Genomic DNA, 13,502 nt, shown 5'->3' with positions numbered 1-13,502 from the left:
TATTGCTCCTTTAACATGTTGATACTTTGCAGGTATAATGCTTACTGTGTTCTGTATCTTTGTTAAGCATGTTAGTAGGATCATACTCTATAAAGCCTGAAGGTAAACTGTGGCCTCAGTTGAAGAAACTGTGGTCGTCATGATACCGTGCAGACTGCGAATTCAAGCCGTGAAATTTATGCCCCTGAGATGTTTTGCCTTTAATATGTCAGGATGCAGATGGCCTAGCGACTAAGTCTCGTAGACATCACTCCTCTGTAGCGAGGATAAAAATGGGGTACCTTTGTTCTAGGCTGGGGGTGGAGTCCATGGGTCAGTAGACACTCAGGTTACCCAAATATAATTCAAAAACACTGTAGAAGTGGATTTTTCATATTAAGTCCCCTTTAAAATCTGACCTCTAGGCTAAAAGTGCTGGTGGTCTTTCCAACTCGGAGCAGAGTCTCTGTTTCCCCCTTGATTCTGGTAATTATTAGAGTGACAGCAGCAGAGGAAATGTTGCAGATACAGCCTCAAACTCATCGTTGGATATTGGTATGTACGCCTTCAAAACCATGAGCTTGTTACTTCTCTTCTCGGACCGAAACCTGAAGAGTCATGATTAAACTTTAGCTTCCACTATGAACTGCAGTGTGATGTTAGAAGAGAGGGTAATGTCATTTTAACGTGACATTAGAGAAGAACTGGAGGTTGTAAACATCGGAGAGGTGGTTCTGGATCCCGTCTCTAAACTAAATCAACACATTTCTGATTCTGTGGAGAGAACGGACGAGCTCACGCCGTGGAAGCTGCAGTTTTAGGACTGGAGATCATTTATGTGGAGTTTCTGTCAGTGCAAACTAGAAGTAATTACAGTGTGTGTGTGTGTGTGTGTGTGTGTGTGTGTGTGTGTGTGTGTGTGTGTGTGTGTGTGTGTGTGTGTGTGTGTGTGTGCACGCTCGTATCATGCCCTGGAGTTCACACATGCAGTCTTGCCCCCGGGGTGGAGCCGGGCTGTTGGTCTGGATTCCTGCCACTGTTGCCATGATCAACATCATCCCATCCCAGCTTACAGCGTGGTTTCCATGGTAATGACCGTTTATTTGCAGGGGGGCAGCCTAGTCTCCAGTAATTCCGGGACACACACGGGCAGATAGAGGAAGTGGAGGTGAGCGAGAGAGACAGAGAGAGAGAGGTGTGGAGAGAGAGAGAGAGAAAGAGAGAGAGAGAGGTGTGGAGAGATAGAGAGAGAGAGAAAGAGAGAGAGAGAGGTGTGGAGAGAGAGAGAGAGAGAGAAAGAGAGAGAGGTGGGGAGAGAGAGAGGGAGAGAGAGAGAGAGAGAGGGAGAGAGAGAGAGAGAGGTGGGGAGAGAGGGAGAGAGAGAGAGAGAGAGGTGTGGAGAGAGAGAGAGAGAAAGAGAGAGAGAGAGGTGTGGAGAGAGAGAGAGAGAGAGAGAGAGAGGTGGGGAGAGAGAGAGAGAGAAAGAGAGAGAGAGAGGTGTGGAGAGAGAGAGAGAGAGAGAGAGAGAGGTGGGGAGAGAGAGAGGGAGAGAGAGAGAGAGAGAGGGAGAGAGAGAGAGGTGGGGAGAGAGGGAGAGAGAGAGAGAGAGAGGTGTAGAGAGAGAGAAAGAAAGAAAGAGAGAGGTGGGGAGCTGCCAGACGGACAATTTGCTCAAAGGGCAGGTGGATGAATCAGTGTAGCGTTTCTCATCTCGTGGTCAGCCCTTTCTCTATCACACTAATAACCTCACAGGAGTCAGTCATTTACTGTCAAGACGTTTATAGAACGTCCACATCTTTCTTTTCTTCATGACTCAAACGTCAGTTTGTTTTCAACCAGAGGTTGCCGCTTGAGTGCAACCAGTGAAGTCGCCCCCTGCTGGCCATTTTAAAGTTTACTCCTTGCTTCTTCTTATAAAACGTCAACGTGCAACACCTCTCCTGCTAACATCAGTATGTGAGCATTGTAATTGTTAGTGTGCTAACATTATTGGTTAGCATTTAGCTCCAAGCATAAAGTCAGCATTAAATAAACTTTGAGAGAGTATCTAACTGCCATGTTGTGGTGTGAGGTTTAAAAAAAAAATGTAAACAGGATAAAACCAATCACAAGACAGAGGGCGGGACATAACATTGGGACGAATTTAATTGCATCGTTGGCTTCGACAAAGCTTCCTAAATGGTCGAAAAAATTACTAAACGCCACTGAGTGCAGGATGAGTCACCAGACATTTGAATCAGGATGATTTTTTTGGCTTTTCATGCCTTTATCGTCAGAGATATGGACAGTGGATAGAGTTGGAAAACGGGGAGACAATATCGGGGAATGACATGAATGAAATTAGCCACATGTGGGATTCGAGCCCAGGCCGTCCGCCTTGGGGGACTTCAGCCTCTGTACATGTGGCGCGCACTGACCACTAGGATACCAGCCTCTGAAAATATGGTTATTAAGATGTAAAAATACTTTCTTGCAGATTATTCTTTATCTTTGTATATGATGTTCCCCTGCACACTCTCAGTTTAGCTCTTTTGTCTGTCGTTAATATTTAATGAAGCTTAAATTTAGACTCTGAATCCTCTTACAGCTGGTTTCTGTTAATGTGTCACTAAGAGCACCTTCTATCCGGCTGCAGATGGAACTGAAGATGTTTCATTAAATGCTGCTTTTGCTTGTTGATGATAAAAGAAACCTGACTATTTTCTAAAATCAACTCAGTGGAGATTCTCTCTGCCTTTTGGCGGTCAGATGGATATCCACCGTGCACACATCCACCTGTCTGTCGGACCCCCCCCCCCCCCCCCCCCACTTATCTCCCCGTCAGGAGGTGTGCTGCTGCTGCTCGAGGCGCGCGCGCTCCGTGTCTGTCGCCTCAGATTGAATTTCAGCGCGGCAGCAGTCAGGTTTCTCTCCGGGAGATCAGGTTTACACCACTCCTCTCTCCGTCCTCTTCCTCCTCCTCCTCCTCCTCCTCCTCCTCCTGCTGCTGCCTCCATCACTGCCCCTTCTCCTTCCGTCCACAGATCCGCACTTTGCCTGGAAGTTTTCCCCGGCTCGGCTGCGTGGTTCGCCGGTCGCGTTGCGCCCGGAGAGTCCGGGAGGGGATGGAGCGACGCTAGGAGCGAATACCCGAGGAAAGAAGAGAGGCGGAACAGGAGAGAGGGAGGCGAAGGGAATAAAACATTTTCATTAACAGGACCCCGGGACGACGTCCAAGGTAGGCATTAACCTTGTGTTACTTTGAACACCACCCTCATACTACATCAGATACTGCACAATGTTACTCTTTGTGACACTTTAGAGGTGACTTCATCTCCACCTCGTCCACTTTTCTCTTTGTTTTACCCTCCAGAGTTTGACTAATGCTCCATTAGCTTCATGCACATCATAATGCAAACTCATGCATAGTTCCACCTCCTAAAAATACACAATTTAAAAACGATAGTAGTAGTAGGTAGTTGTTTTCAATAACTGATTTCAGGTTTTTAAAGAGATGCTTCTTTATTAAAGTAACAAAAAGAAGAATTTCAGGTTGCCAGGTCCTGAAAAATCCCCCAGAAAAATGACTCTCTGTTTAAATAAAGCAGTATGGTACTAAACTAGGAGGTAGAAAATGTAAGAAAAAGTCGACTTGAATATATTCTGACTCTCCAAACTCTAATTTATTAGCTGCTCTGTTTGCTGCATTTGCACCTCTGCTTATAAATGCCTCTGAGTCTTTATCACCTCTCCAAGATAAAGGCAGCTCTTTGAACCCGGATTTTAGTTTCCTCAAAGTGTAAAGTGTGAACAGAAACATGAAGTTTGCTGGCTCCTTGATGACTTCCTGGTTATGTTGCTGGTTGAAAATGAAATCTGTTTGATGTGAGTTGGGTTAGGGGTTGTTTTTTTTTGGCTTCACATGGCGGGAGGGGCCGAGAAAGAAACATCAGTGCTGCAAAAAAAAAAAAAAACACCACTTAAGTCTTTGATTAAGAATATAAATCCATCATTAATTAAGAGCTATAATCCATCAGCTCTCACGCTGTAATTGATGTAGTTAGTATTGATTTTGGTCCAGAGGCTTTGAAGCAACGCTGCAACAATTAGTGTCTTAATTGATTTTTGGTTGTATAGAAAATGAGCCTCTAACAATCGTGACTGTCGATAACTGTTGAAAAGTAAAAATCGACCGGCTCCCCCTTTACAGTTTATAAACGGCTCTGGTTTTCCTTCTCTGTTTTTTAACGGCCTGTTCCACAAAACGAGGCGTCCTGAAACCGCACCAGGAGCTATTCCATTACTTTCATGGTTTTAGTGGTTATAATTGCAAACGTGGTCGGTGGATTAATTGATATTGGCAGTTATCTTTAATGGAAGTCATTTTCTCTGCAGCTCTCGTCCAGAAGCCAAGGGATGTGTCGGTGCGCTGGAGTCTCCTTTATGATTTCATGAGAGAGAGGGGTACAGTGTGTCTCCTGCCAGAGGAGAATAAAAAGCAGTCAGGGGGGGATTTATCACAATCTGGCAACCCGAGAGCTGTTTTAATTGACTGTGTGTCCAAGAACACTTTCAAACTTCTCCACCGTGACACAGTCCAGTGGCTAAGATGTTCACAGACACGCTCTTTAATTTTGATGTTTTTGTTCATTCCTGCAGTTACCAAACTTTATAGAAGAAGTTTGAGGAGAGTTTACTTCCTGTGACTGATGGAGGAGCCGAGGGAACTTTGTTGTGCACATTTTAGGAGCGGCTGTGGCTCAGTGGTAGAGTTGTTCGTCTCTCAATCAACAGGTCAGGGGTTCGATCCCCAGCTCCTGCAGCCACATGTCCGATGTTCCGATTGAGCAAGGCGCTTAACCTGAGTTGCTCCCACTGCTTCATCAGCGGTGTATGAATTTGTATGAATGAATGAGTTATATTATGCCAAATAATAGGGCACGTCATAAAATACCATGATTTGTATTTGTTTCAGTAACAGTATTTAATACGAGATTGTCAGTCCGGTTGTTGAGTCAAATACTAGGGGGGTTCTTCCTTTTGGAGGGGGGGCCACAGGGGGGACCAAGCTCAGTGTTACAGGGGCACTGGCTCCTGTTGGCCCCTGCTGGCCCCTGCCTAGAACCTTTGAGTCGTCAGAAGACTAGAAAAGAAATATACAAGCTCAAGTCCATTATCCATTTTCTTTTTGTTTTTAAGATCCTAATAAGTGACAGAAGTGCAGCAGCTTGTGTGGCACATTTCTTTGACATAGGAGGTTCTTGAAGCACTGTTTTCAGGCTTTTTGAAAGACACGTGTAGTTGGGGCCTTGACGAGTAATATGCTAACCAGTTGGTAAAAACACTTATCGTTAAATCTGGTTTATAGGACGCACCTTTTTTCATTTTTGATTCATAGCGACGCTGACGAGGCTAGCTGCGACACGTTTTAACATCTTTTCTCCATGATGAGGTCATGATCCTGTATTTAAAGAAGACACTGGTACACTGGTCAGTTAATGAAGCTTGTGGAGAGCTGGACTGATTGAAAGACTCTTCAAGTAAAGTCAAGAGTGACCAGCGAAGGAGGGCAGCACGACTCGCTGACTATCGTTGCTTCAGAACTTTCACCGCAGGCTGAGAGCTCAACGACCGTACTGTAGCTAGGAGGAGTGCAAACTCCACAAAGAGAAAACAGATGCAGTGACACAACTGCACAGAAACTGCACTTTGTAGACTTTGCTGAGCCCAGTGGAAATCATGCAGGAGGACAGACTTTTTTCTCTCTGAGAGACACCCCCAAAAGCCGGTGACATTTTTATTCAGGATTTTTACAGTACAGGTCAAAAAAATCTTTGAAGCTTCACCTTTTTTATCCGTGCACAATTCTGTTTTGAAGATTTATCATAACTTCATTTAATAAGGAGTTATCAGGGCTGTCAGGATACTAAAACTTTAAACTGCGATACGGTGCTTATCAAATCAAAACGATGCTGATACCTGTTTCAAGACCACGGCAACAAAAATAAAAGTCCTAGGCGACAGATATTGTGTAATTTCTTGTTTTTAATTACTAAAAATTGCAGACAAACTCCTGCAAATTTTCTAAACCGTCCAAATAGGTTGGCAACTTTTTGGTACCGAAACTTAGACTTAGACTTAGACTTTCTTTATTGTCATTCAAACTTGTACTTTACAGTGCAGATAAGAACGAAATTTTGTTGCATTTGGCTCGTTGTAGTGCAGGATAAAAACAGCAGCAAGTATATACATAGAAAAAATAAGGTGCAGATATAAAAGAAAAGCTATGAGTAAAATTACTATACAGATAAATACATTGCACGTTTGTGATGTGTGTTATATTGTATTTTACAGTCCAGTGAGGTAGTCCTGTGTGGGGGTTTGAGGGGGAATGGAGGGATTATTTTTTCGTGTTAAAGAGTCGTGTGGGAAGAAGCTGTTACAGAACCTGGAAGTTCTGCTTCGGAGGCTGCTCTTTCCAGAGTCCAGCAGCGAAAACAGTCCGTGGTGGGGGTGGGAGGTGTCTCTGCTGATTTCCTGAGCCCTGGTCAGACAGCGGATTTTAGCGATCTCCTGGATGGGAGGTCTTTTCCGCCGTCCTCACCACACTCTGCAGGGACTTCCAGTCGGAGGCACTGCAGGCTCCGGACCAGACAGAGACGCAGTTTGTTATGATGCTCTCCATAGTGCCTCTGTAAAAGGTGGTGAGAATAGGAGGAGGGAGGTGTGCTCTCTTCATCCGACGCAGAAAGTGCATCACAAGAGCTCCGGTGTGAAGGGACCAGGTCAGAGTGTCTGTTATCTGCACCGCCAGGAACTTTGTGCTGCTTACCCTCTCTCCACTGCTGTGCCGTTGATGAGGAGTGGTGTGTGGCTGGGCTGGTGCCTCCTGAAGTCGACGATGATCTCCTTGGTTTTGTCGACGTTCAGGACCAGGTTGTTGGTTCTGCACCAGTCAACCAGATGTTTCACCTCCTCTCTGTAGTCCCAGGCCCACTACTGTTGTGTCGTCTGCGAACTTCACGATGTGGTTAGTAGTGGTCCTGGCGCAGCAGTCATGGGTCATCAGGGTGAACAGCAGTGGACTCAGGACGCAGCCCTGAGGGGAGCCGGTGCTCAGGGAGATGACACTGGAGGTGTTGTTGCCCACCCGCACAGACTGGGGTCTGCAGCCAGTTACATAGGGGGGTGCTGAAACCAAGGGGGGGCCAGTTTGCTCACCAGATGCTGCGGGATGATTGTACTGAACGCTGAGCTGAAGTCCAGAAACAACAGCCGCACATGTGTGTCCTTCTCTTCCAGAGAAGACCAGGTGGAGTGCAGAGGAGATGGCATCCTCTGTGGAGCGGTTAGGGCGGTAAGCAAACTGGTACGGGTCGAATGTGGGGGGAAGTCTGGAGACAATGTGGTCCTTTACCAGCCTCTCAAAGCACTTCATCATAATGGGGGTTTGTGCTACAGGGCGGTAGTCATTGAGTGAGGAGATTGTGGATTTTTTAGGCACTGGTATAATTGTGGCAGTCTTTAAACATGATGGGTACCACAGCCTGGATCAGCGAGGTGTTGAAGATGTCTGTGAGAACCCCAGCCAGCTGGTCAGCACATTCCTTAAGCACCCGTCCCGGTATGTCGTCGGGGCCCGCTGCTTTCCGGGTGTTCACTCTCCTCAGGGTTCTCTGGACATCAGCTGTGTCCAGGCTGATTGGCTGCTCATCGGAGCAAGGAATAGATTTCCTCGCTGGAGTGGTGTTGAGTGCCTCAAACCTCGCAAAGTAGTTGTTGAGGTCGTTGAGAAAGTTGATGTTGTTGTCACAGGGGGGAGGAGTAGCTTTATAGTCTGTGATGACTTGTATGCCCTGCCACATTCGCCTGGTGTCCGTGGGGTCCTCGGAGAAGTCCTGCACTTTCTGACTGTGAGCAACGCTTTGCAACCTTTATGGCACGGTTCAGCTTGGCTCTGGCTGTTCTTAGTGCCACCATGTCACCAGATTTAAAAAGCGTCGTTCCGGGCTTTCAGCATTGCACGTACCTCACTGGTCATCCAGGGTTTCTCGTTGGCCCGTGTGGAGATGTTCTTGATCACACTAACATCCTCCATGCACTTCTGAATGTATGCAGACACAGACTCGGCATACTCCTCCACACACGGCTGATGATTGTCCGTAGCAGCCGCCTTGAACATGTCCCAGTCCGTGCAGTCAAAGCAGTCCTGTAATGCTTCCATAGCTCCCTCAGGCCAGGCCCTCACCTGCTTCACTGTGGGTTTTTTCCTGATCAGCGGGGGCTTGTATGCAGGAATTAGCAACACAGAGAGATGGTCTGAGGAACCAAGGTGGGGGCAGGGTGCAGCCCTGAATGCCTTTTTGATGTTGCTGTAGGCCAGGTCCTGGTTGCAAAATCCACATGTTGATGGAAATGAGGAAACACAGTTTTCATGTTGGCCTGATTAAAGTCCCCTGCCACAATGAAAACTCCCTCTGGATGTGTAGATTGCAGTTCACTGATGGAGCGGTATAAAACATTCAGGGCTTCTCTGGTGTTTGCACACTGCTGTGAAGATCATAACAGTGAATTCCCGGGGTAAATAAAAGGGCCTGCATTTTATAGTCAGTAGTTCCACATCAGGAGAGCAGTGACATGAGACTATCTCACCGTTGTTGCACCAGTTGTTGTTGGTGTATATGCAAACACCGCCGCCTCGGGATGTACCAGTGAGAGAGCTGCTCCTATCCGACCGAAATAATGTTAGCCCCTCTATGCTAACTGCCTCATCTGGAACGGATGGTTTCAGCCACGTTTCTGTGAGAAATATGGCGCAGCAGTCTCTCATCTCCCGTTTTGCAGTTAAATCCAGCTTCAGGTAGTCCAGTTTGTTCTCCAGGGAGCGGACATTAGAAAGCAGGATGGAAGGAAGCGGCGTTCTGTGCGGGTTAGCTTTTAGCTTGGTTGCTAGCCCCGCTCGGCATCCCCGTTTTTGCTTACGGTCACACCGCTTCCGTCTTTTCCGCTGGCGGACACCGCTGGTACGAGGCTCCGCTGCTTCGCATGCCGCTGGATGTAGCCGGCGTAGTATTCCGAGGTCCAGAGTGGTCGCATCTACCAGTCTGAAACCGTTTGATTTACCTAAAACTAAAATTGCCTGGCGGTCGTATACTACTTTAGAGTAACTACGCTGCAGGTTCACTGTGAAATTATCAGAACTGACTGGGTTATTTGCCATTATATTCCTGTCGCTATCACGAGCCACTGCAGCCGAGCAGGACGCCGCCATCTTGTTTAGCTTTTAAAGCTCTCGTTACTGTCAACTAGCCTCTAAAAGTTCTGACAGCCCGCCCGCAGCCGATTTTCAACATGTGTGTTTTCATGGTTATTTGCACAACTGCTGTTTAAAAACATTACTCTTGCCATACATTGATAGAAAGCTACGACTCTGTGGCTTCCTCCGCCATTGTCTTGTCGTTCTTACAAAAAAACTGAATGTATGTAGCGCTTTGTCCACAGGGGGCGCCAAATTCAACTCCCAATGAAAGTTCCTAACAGCAGCTGTGTCGCTGGTTTGTTACGTTCAGGATCCAAAATGACTAGTTCAGGTAAAGATCCTGGTTTTTAAATAATGAAAGCACTCTTCAACCTCATCCTCCGACTTCAATGACACATAAAAACTGATCAGCTCGAGGATAGCGTCCAGAAATGGAGCTTCAGCCTCACCTTGTGAAGGTTTGGGAAACTCTCCAAGCTGCCATATTTTGATGAACTGTGAGCGAGAACGAGCTGAGACTGCAAAACTAAAAAAAACTCAGCACGTTATCCCGTTTTAAAGAATGGAGAAGGGCAGTTTCATCCTTTTTTCACTTGATAAATGGCCGACGTGATTAATCAATCATCCAGGTTATGGTTTCTTTTTCCATTTAATGATGAGTCAGGCGCTGGAGCTCTCGTCATGTAACATTTGGAAGAGCCTGAGATGGCGCTTCTTTTGAAATGAGAGCGAGGAGTAAATTATTTAATGTCACCCAAACTTCAGATTAATTAAAAAGCAAACTTGTGTTCTTTCTGGATTTTTCTGAGCTGCTCTGTTGTTTGAGAAACTGAGGATTGCATCAAAAACCTCAGACACTCAGAGAGGACGGCTTTTCACAAGTAGCTGCTCGGTTTGTGTGAGACCAGGTGAGCGAGGCGGCGCTGGGATTTTATATAAACCACATCATATCAGCTTCTCGTCTGTGAAAATGCCGCCTGAGCCACAGAGGAAACGGTGTTATCTGTTGGCTAATTTACTGAAATGTCAGGTGTGAGCGTGTAAGCGTGTAGGTGGGCGAGCCGTCTCATTCTTCTACAGATGTTTTAATTAAAGCTGACCGGTGTTACGGCGTGCACCTGCGACCTCCTCTCTGTGTCTCAGCTCGTGTGTGAAGCCACAGATTCCTCTTCTTCTCTTGCAAAGATTTTTTGCAGGATTATCAGTTTTTGTGTAACCACGCCTCTCCTCCTGCTCGTCCTCTTCTCGGTTGCTTGTACGTTGCAGAAGCTGATTCACGCTCCGTCGATCTGCTCGGGTCGCTGACGTGGAGACGGTAATCAGAATGGGGTCAGGGGTCGAGGGAGTATTTCCTCAGCTGTTTGCTGTTCTTCAATTCCAGTTTGTTTCCCTTGCAAATGAAGGCAGTGACCTGGACACCGATACTCCACGAGTGTGATGTGATGTCTCTCTAAACCAGAGGAAGGAACAGACCCTCCATCACTGAGGTCTGTGTGTTAAATGCTCTTAAGAAGTGAACGTAGCCTCGGTGATTTGGCCCTTTGGTTTGTCATTTCTTTGAAGCCACAAGTTGACAATTCAGCCGCGTCATGCTGGTGTTCTGGATCCAGAAGTGATCGGATTGGATTAAAGGATGGAGATGGAAAAGAGTGAAGGGATGGCAGTTTCCATGACTTCTATATTTTTTTGATACCATGCGTTTTTAACGATACAAGCTATGTTCTTTACTGATCGATCCTATCAGCTGATCCGTGATCTTTTCTGATCATCACGGAAACTTGTCATAATAAATCATCGATATTTCAGTGTGTTAGGTCTCTTTGTTTCAAACACTGCATCGTCTTTTCTCCATCCCGTCTCAACCAAGCAGCAACCCCAGGTGATGAAATATGAAGCCAATGCAAAAGTGCAACATCCTGCAGTTCCTTGAGTGTCCACTAGAGGCTGAGCTGCAGAAGCACAGGAAGTCACATACACAACCATTCTAAAAAGTCTGTTTTTACAGCAGAGATTAACATGTTTACAGCCTGGTTCAAAAAAACAAACAGGTCTGATTAGTTCATGTCTCGATGGACACACACTGTACGGGGGGTGAATGTTTTGATGACTCATCAGATTTGATGAAGGATAAGAGTTATTCACAATAAGGCGTGTAGCTGACCTGATTGACAGGCGGGCGCGGTGTAACAGTTTGTCAGGAGGTTTAAAACCCGCTTCAGCTCCAGCTCTCAACCTGTCGTTAGGTTGACTGAAAGTTAGACTGAGACAGCATTTCCAGCACAGAGACCGCCATCGATGGGACTCCAGCGCCCCCTGCAGGGACAGACGGGTGACATCACTCAGGCTTCAAACATGGTGGTCCATCCGTGGTTACAGAGCTCATTTAAGACGGTGGGCCGGAGTTTGCCTGCAAGTTACTTTCTTTTGTTGCTGTGGTACAATCTAACCTTCTTAAGATCTTAACATAAAACATAAAGTTAGTAGAAAAAGTCTTGTGTTGTTACAGAAGGATTTATAAAGGAGGTTTTTACATACGGAGATAAAGAGCTTGGGAAATATTCAGAAACCAGTAAACAAACTTGTTTGGATATTGAAAACCCATTTTCTTCGGCTGTGTTTGCACAGGGGGAATTTAGACTTTTAAAATCCTGTCTCCAGCTCAGAGGTTTGTAGCTTCCAGAGCACGATTAAAGTTGACATTTCAGATGTCTTGTTTGAGGTTTGTGAAAGTTCAGAGCTCTGGTTCAACATTAAAAAGTAAAACACAAGATGGAAGGGGTTGACCTTGTCAGTTTTTGTGTTTCAGTCACCAAACCCTCACCACCAGGAGGATGCAGGACCAGGATCTGTAGTGATCCAGTGATGGACTCGGTTCAAAACCTGCTCTTTTTTTTTTTTTTTTGGCAGACAGAATCAGGACGTGTTGGTGTGTGTGTGTGTGTGTGTGAAGGGCACAGGAGAGAAATGTGAGGTTTGTGGTTTTGCAGAGAGATTGAACATCCTGCATCTTCTTAGATCTTGTCTGTTCTTTGAGATTTGGGTCATTAAAAGTCATTCTGGGAAATGTAGGAAGTGAAGTCAGGAAAGTCCACCCACACCTTATCACAAAAAAAGATAAAATGTAAGAATATCAGAGCGGAGGGAAAAAGTAGTTCTGTCATCGCCCTCGGTTCTTATGAACATGCCCTCAATTCTCCGGAGATCACGGCCCTTTTCCTGCTCCTCATTTATCTCCGCTCTGACACAGGACGCAGGGCGGGCAGGCGGGAGAGAGAGAGAGACAGACAGAGAGAGAGAGAGAGAGAGAGAGAGAGAGAGAGAGAGAGACACAGAAAAGAGACAAAGACAGGTAGAGATGGAGAGAAATGTCAAGGAAGAGAGAGACAGAGAGAGAGAGTGACAGGGAGAGAGAGAGGGAGAGAGAGAGTCAAAAAGAAAAAGACAGAAACAGAGAGCGACAGACGGACAGAGATCGTGTGAGAGAGAGACATAAGCCTTTTTCACACTTGCCTTCCCTAAAGGCAACTTCAGAGTGAAGTTGTCCCTGTCGAAGAGGAGGAGAGGAGGGGGGGGGGGGGCTCTTGAGTCAGGACATGATGTAAAAAGAAGGACACAGAAATGTCAGTCTGACGCCTTTATATCAATGCTATGTGTAATTCCATGAAAAATCCAAGCTGAACAGAGCGTTCACACATGCACGTTTAGGAGTTTTGTGCATGTGTGAAAACACCGTCAGAGATTTATGGTGCGTTCGGGGTAATCTCGGAAGTCAGAAGTTCCAAATTGCAGGTCTGATACGTCACCAGGAACGCCCCCCCTGAAGCCGGAAAACTCTGAAACTCTGAGAAGCTTCAGTAGCCCGAGTTAAAATCCAACATGGCTGCTACATGCCTTAACCATTACGTTTAAGCTGTACACTAAAGTGTTTATTAGCGGCTTAGTCCTCTTTTTGTGTAATTAAATCCATCACACCGATAGCATCGTGCATGTTCGATCTGTGGACATGTTGTCGTGTTATTTTAACGCCCAAACTATCCCGCAGTTTGTTGTCATCGTCTGGTATTAGCGAACAAAATCACAGTACTCCTGGAGGCGTCCACTTGCTTATCCGACTTGAGCCAACTCGGGTGTGACGTCATTTCCGAGTTAAATGGAACGCCCCATAATAGTGAGAGAGAGAGAGAGAGAGAGGGGGAGAGAAACAGAGAGAGAGAGAGAGAGAGAGAAACAGAGAGAGAGAGAGAGAGAGACAAAGAGAGAGAGAGACAGAGAGAGAGAAACAGAG

General features: G+C 46.2%; 1 protein-coding gene across 1 annotated transcript in view; it reads left to right on the top strand.

Moving 5' to 3' along the window:
* Positions 1–13,502, top strand: part of LOC132979130 (SH3 and multiple ankyrin repeat domains protein 2-like) — a 240,976-nt gene that overhangs the window by 3,603 nt on the left and 223,871 nt on the right. The window contains exon 2 of the mRNA XM_061044700.1: positions 3,003–3,196. The gene's annotated coding sequence lies outside the window, so the exon portion shown is untranslated. The remainder of the gene's footprint in view (positions 1–3,002; positions 3,197–13,502) is intronic.

This window comes from Labrus mixtus, chromosome 1, assembly GCF_963584025.1.
Source record: "Labrus mixtus chromosome 1, fLabMix1.1, whole genome shotgun sequence".
Lineage (NCBI taxonomy): Eukaryota > Metazoa > Chordata > Actinopteri > Labriformes > Labridae > Labrus > Labrus mixtus.
The sequence above is the reverse complement of the archived record's forward strand: the minus strand, read 5'-3'. Positions and strand labels throughout refer to the sequence as shown.